We start from the raw sequence: 6,812 nt of genomic DNA on the forward strand, positions 1-6,812 counted from the left end.
GATCAATGGAAATCGTACCTTTGTGGGTTCTATGTGTATTGAGAACATTGATCCAAGAGTCAATACAGTGATTGCGTACTTTAATCACATTTTACATAGAGCAATACAAGGCAAATACAAGGGAGAAGACAGTCAAGGTCTACAAAGGTTTACAGTCAAGTCAAACACCATACTAGTTGACCGTTTACATGTAGTGAAACATTTAAACCCAGAAGTCACAAGAAACTTAAAGAATGAATGCGAAGTCTTGGTGAAGTACCCCAAGCCAGAGACTTTGATTGAAGGTCAATCATATCCGCTTAAATTGAAGGCCAAGTATGTTAGAGGACAGTTAACGTTTACTGCATTGTAAAACTTTCTTTACCACAGGATGCTTTTATAATTGTAACTAACTAGTTTTAGGAGGTCAATAAAAATCACACAATGATTACAGTTTAAACTTGTGTTTTATTTTTACTGAGGGTTGTTTAATTGACTACAGAGTTGGGTATATTTGGACTGCAAGTCAGTAAGTTCCTGCATAAGTTTGGCTACAGTCGATTTCCTGGGTTTTCTGGATGTCTTGAGTAACTGGGAGCGTTCACCTTCCCGTTTATTTTTCAAAGTTTGATACATGTCTTGATCTTGAGTGAGCTTTTTCTCTTCATCCAGGATCATTTGATCTAAAATGACGCAATGTACTTGTTCACAGGCCGCATTGACTACAGTTTGAGTTTCGGATGATTCCATTTTTGGGAAGGGACGTAGTGATTTGAACCGTTTAGGAAATGTCCCCTTCTTGAGATGATTTCTGAATCCTTTGATGGCTTTTTCACGATACTTGATGCGTGTCTGGATTGCTTGCAGTTTTTGACGATAACTTTTTAGTGTAGGTTTCTTACTTTTCATTGTAGTTTCCATAGGATTATTTTCTTCGATAGGTTCAGAGACAGCGGGAGGATTATTTTCTTTGATAGGTTCAGAGACAGAGGGAATTTCTTCGAGTGTAGACATGTTACCGTGACAAGATGTGAGATGAAAATGATACTTTAACATAAATACGGTGTCAATTTATAGCTTGAGGCGTGATCTGAAAACATAAAAGAAAAGTCAGTATGAAAATATCATTCATTTAACACAAGTTGTCATGATGGTAGGAACGTATGACGCATGGACTCCCGCAGAACAGCGTGAATGGGATAAAGATTTAGAGGAAATGTGGACTAAACATGAGCAAACAGAGAGGGAAATGTACCCTGAGAACAAGGAGAATCTACATTGGAAGGAGCTAGCATTGGATGATCCATTGTTTAAAGTCCATTATACCGGAATATTCGGAAATAATTTGTATCTCGTAGGCATAACCCAAAAGCCTCCGTCAAAAGAAGGTGTGAGAAATATGGACTTTGAAATTGTGTATCCTATATACCATGGGTTGAATGACATTATTGAATTAACAAAACCTTCCAAGACATCACTGATTAAAATCAAAGTCTCCTCCAGAGAACATTGGGATGTCGTCTATACGTGTGAATTCCGAGTAGATCGGTGGTCTTATAACAAAATGGATGAAATCATAGAGGGGTTAGCACATCAGCTCACCATGAAACAAGACTTAAACGGAGGTTTGCTCATACAACTGTCTTTCAATGAGGAAGAGTAGGATGCAGTCAGAGTCTGCAAAATAAAAATCTTAAGTGCTGTAAAAGTCTGCAACTAAAAATCTTAAATGTGGAAAAAGTCTGCACCTAAAAATCGTAAGTGTGAAAAAGTCTGCAACTAAAAATCTTAAGTGTGGAAAAAGTCTGCAACTTACAAATGTGATGGGATAGTTAAAAATTTAAAACATTTTCATCGTCGTTTCATCGTGGTTTCATCGTGGTTTCATGGACGATGAATCGCCGTTTCATCGTGGTTTCATCGTTTTATCGGGGTTTCATCGTGGTTTCATCGTAAAACATAAAAAAAGTATAAATTTACTACGTTCGGGAGAATATCATCAGTTCAGTTAACACTTCATTGTGTCAACATGTCTTTAAAGCAGGGACGAACATGTCCTGTTTGTTTAAAAGAAAGTCTTTTTTATTTAGGGGATCACTTAAGACAAGTCCATCAGCTATCAGATGCTGAGAAGAAAAATTTGTTAAAATCAGCGGTCTTTTCACCCACAACATCTAGGGGATTACCTTACATGTCTCCTTACACCTTTTGGGGAATGCCACAATATACTTTGAACGCTCCGTTACTTCCAACAAGTATAGAGAATTCAAACACTATTCAAACACCTAACCTGTCTCAAAGTATGAAACCGAAACAACGGAAAGTCGACAAATTACCAACAACCAACTGTTTAGAGACTCAACCTTACCCTGAGTTTAAGTTTAGTCACATGTTTTCCATGCTTGTAGTAGGACCAACGCAATGTGGGAAAACTTACTTTGTGCAACAATTGCTAACCAAGAATTGTATCGAATACCCAAGTGAGAAATCTACACAGATTTACTGGTTCTATAATCAATGGCAACCAAGGTATGATGCCTTGAAACGTGTGCTAAGAAAGAGGATACAGTTTACCCATGGGTTACCAGACCTAAGCGAAGATCTCAATGAAATCAACCCTGAGTATAACAATATATTGGTGTTTGATGATTTGATGTCTCAAGCCATAGATAGTCCTGTGTTATCACAGTTGTTTACACAGGGAAGACATCGCAACGCCAGTGTGATTTTATTGCTACAGAATATGTTTCCCAAGGGAAAATACAACACAGACATCAATAGAAATGCACAGTATGTGGTGTTATTTCGAAGCCCTAGTGACAGAAAACAGATTGACATTTTCGCAGAGCGAACATTTGCAAAGGATCGCAAAAACTTTATGTCTGCGTATGTCAAAGAAACAGCGAAGCCTTATGGTTATGTCATGATCGACAACCAAACGAAAACAACGAGTGATAAGCAAGTGATAGCAGACGTGTTTGGAGCGTGCAAAAGGTATCCACGCATCAGTACACAGTCAGAGATAACCCAAACTACAACAGACGTACAACCAAAACCATCAGTTACATGTAAAGTCGAATGTCCATTCCCGAAGCAGTCAGTCAAACGTAAAACAAAACGTGAAAAACCACCCGCTAAGAGGAAACGAACAGAAGGAGAGCAAACGAAACCAGTGAAACCGTCTGCGAAGAAAGTTAAAACATTGCCTAAGACACAAACTAAACCTACAGTGAAAAGGTCAAGAAAACCAGCTGTCTATAAAGTCAAGGCTATAAGAGAAAGCTCTGAGGACATTTACTCCAACGAAGAAGAAGAACGAAGAGACTTCCGGGACGAACTAAACAAACTTGCTACACAGGATTATTTAGCTAGACAGTCACGCAGTGGATTCAGCTATAATCCTTCGTATGAATAACGCATTTTTGTTCATATAAAATAAATAAAATGTGTTTAAAACCTTTATTTCTTGTGTCTTTTACTAGCGTACTAAAATCCCATACATTTACTATAGCGGACCGCCAAGGATCGACACTCTCAAAGTGTTTTAAAACACTTTGAGAGTGTCGATCGCAAAATCCAAGATGGCGGCTACGTGGAAGAAAGTGCTCGTGTGATAACGTTGTCAGTGATAACTTAACTTTAAACTACCAAAATAGTGAGAACCTTTGCTCTACAGGATGTAAGACTCAATTTGAACGATGATAGATCGCTCAGGTCATGACTACAAGGATTATACTGAAAAAGGTGTTTCCTTGGCGGTCCGCTATAGTAAATGTATGGGATTTTAGTACGCTAGTAAAAGACACAAGAAATAAAGGTTTTAAACACATTTTATTTATTTTATATGAACAAAAATGCGTTATTCATACGAAGGATTATAGCTGAATCCACTGCGTGACTGTCTAGCTAAATAATCCTGTGTAGCAAGTTTGTTTAGTTCGTCCCGGAAGTCTCTTCGTTCTTCTTCTTCGTTGGAGTAAATGTCCTCAGAGCTTTCTCTTATAGCCTTGACTTTATAGACAGCTGGTTTTCTTGACCTTTTCACTGTAGGTTTAGTTTGTGTCTTAGGCAATGTTTTAACTTTCTTCGCAGACGGTTTCACTGGTTTCGTTTGCTCTCCTTCTGTTCGTTTCCTCTTAGCGGGTGGTTTTTCACGTTTTGTTTTACGTTTGACTGACTGCTTCGGGAATGGACATTCGACTTTACATGTAACTGATGGTTTTGGTTGTACGTCTGTTGTAGTTTGGGTTATCTCTGACTGTGTACTGATGCGTGGATACCTTTTGCACGCTCCAAACACGTCTGCTATCACTTGCTTATCACTCGTTGTTTTCGTTTGGTTGTCGATCATGACATAACCATAAGGCTTCGCTGTTTCTTTGACATACGCAGACATAAAGTTTTTGCGATCCTTTGCAAATGTTCGCTCTGCGAAAATGCCAATCTGTTTTCTGTCACTAGGGCTTCGAAATAACACCACATACTGTGCATTTCTATTGATGTCTGTGTTGTATTTTCCCTTGGGAAACATATTCTGTAGCAATAAAATCACACTGGCGTTGCGATGTCTTCCCTGTGTAAACAACTGTGATAACACAGGACTATCTATGGCTTGAGACATCAAATCATCAAACACCAATATATTGTTATACTCAGGGTTGATTTCATTGAGATCTTCGCTTAGGTCTGGTAACCCATGGGTAAACTGTATCCTCTTTCTTAGCACACGTTTCAAGGCATCATACCTTGGTTGCCATTGATTATAGAACCAGTAAATCTGTGTAGATTTCTCACTTGGGTATTCGATACAATTCTTGGTTAGCAATTGTTGCACAAAGTAAGTTTTCCCACATTGCGTTGGTCCTACTACAAGCATGGAAAACATGTGACTAAACTTAAACTCATGGTAAGGTTGAGTCTCTAAACAGTTGGTTGTTGGTAATTTGTCGACTTTCCGTTGTTTCGGTTTCATACTTTGAGACAGGTTAGGTGTTTGAATAGTGTTTGAATTCTCTATACTTGTTGGAAGTAACGGAGCGTTCAAAGTATATTGTGGCATTCCCCAAAAGGTGTAAGGAGACATGTAAGGTAATCCCCTAGATGTTGTGGGTGAAAAGACCGCTGATTTTAACAAATTTTTCTTCTCAGCATCTGATAACTGATGGACTTGTCTTAAGTGATCCCCTAAATAAAAAAGATTTTCTTTCAAACAAACAGGACATGTTCGTCCCTGCTTTAAAGACATGTTGACACAATGAAGTGTTAACTGAACTGATGATATTCTCCCGAACATAGTAAATTTATACTTTTTTTATGTTTTACGATGAAACCACGATGAAACCCCGATAAAACGATGAAACCACGATGAAACGGCGATTCATCGTCCATGAAACCACGATGAAACCACGATGAAACGACGATGAAAATGTTTTAAATTTTTAACTATCCCATCACATTTGTAAGTTGCAGACTTTTTCCACGCTTAAGATTTTTAGTTGCAGACTTTTTCACACTTACGATTTTTAGTTGCAGACTTTTTCCACATTTAAGATTTTTAGTTGCAGACTTTTACAGCACTTACGATTTTTAGGTGCACACTTTTTCCTCATTTAATATTTTTAGTTGCAGACTTTTTGCACACTTAAGAGACTGTCCGCGTAAGAACCGATAAGGCAAGTGTCGGTGTATCACAGATTGCCCTGATTTTTTTCAGTGGAAGATAACTATCCTATCCCATGAAGAAATATCACATTTATTTGGACCAACTCAATTTTTTCTCTATATTACAGGAAGATTTTCTCGGCCACCTAAAACTGGCCCGTTTAACGTCAGAAGTCGTGCGATTTTGCTGAAGCTTTAGGGCTCTGTCAAACTTACCTTACATAGTCGAATAAGCTGATTATTTTACACACAAAAGTTTTAACTCTGCTTAACAGTGTCAAAGTTTAATGGTTGCATTCTGTGGAAGATTGCCTGAGATATGATTTTTTTTAAATGACCTTTAATTTGCTCAGCAGGAAAAGTAATTTTCATAACTAGAGCTGAACGGTAATTTCGCAAAAGTGGCACCTGACCCAGACTCAAGTCTATGATAAATCAGAAGTACTAAGACCAGTCTACTTCTTAATGCAATAAAATTTGTGGGCACTCTTCTCTGCGCGCTGTACAAAGTTCCGTTAATGTTCCAAAATTCGCCATTTTGACAGCAAAGCTGGAATTGTAACGGTCCGCATTTGATCGACTAATTTCCACAGTTTTAACGTTTCTAGTTATCACCGAATGTCATTAGACCCTTTAAATGTTGGACGTTTGAAAATATGAGGAGAAAACTTGGTAAACGCTTTTTCTTGTTTTTTTTTTTTCCTTGTCGACGATCAGAACGCGATTTCATTCTCCGTATGCAAATTAGTCGTTTCAACAAATTGACAGGAAATATAACTGCTTATATTTCATATTTTTAAGGGAAAAATATTTCTTCTTTCCACGGAAAAACACGAACGATATATGACTTAGAATCCCCTTAGGTCTGTTTCTTTTACGAGGAAGAAGCAGTAGAAAAAGATATGTTTACGCGAATTAAAATAATTTAATTACTGTGTCCCGTCACGCATTCCCCGAGAGTGGCCATGTATCGATCGAGTGTCGTATCGATCAGTTCTTTTATCTGATTATATTTTTTTGGAAGTGATAGTTATTAATAATCATACAATTTAATCACTGTTAATTCCGTTTCTTTACTGGGTGGGAAATACCGTGCTGTTGTATTTATTCATTCTACGACCGTTTTAACTGAGTCAGTATCCCTGGGCGCCACCGTGAGGATAGGGTTTAAT

The sequence above is a fragment of the Porites lutea genome, chromosome 4 (assembly GCF_958299795.1).
Source record: "Porites lutea chromosome 4, jaPorLute2.1, whole genome shotgun sequence".
Lineage (NCBI taxonomy): Eukaryota > Metazoa > Cnidaria > Anthozoa > Scleractinia > Poritidae > Porites > Porites lutea.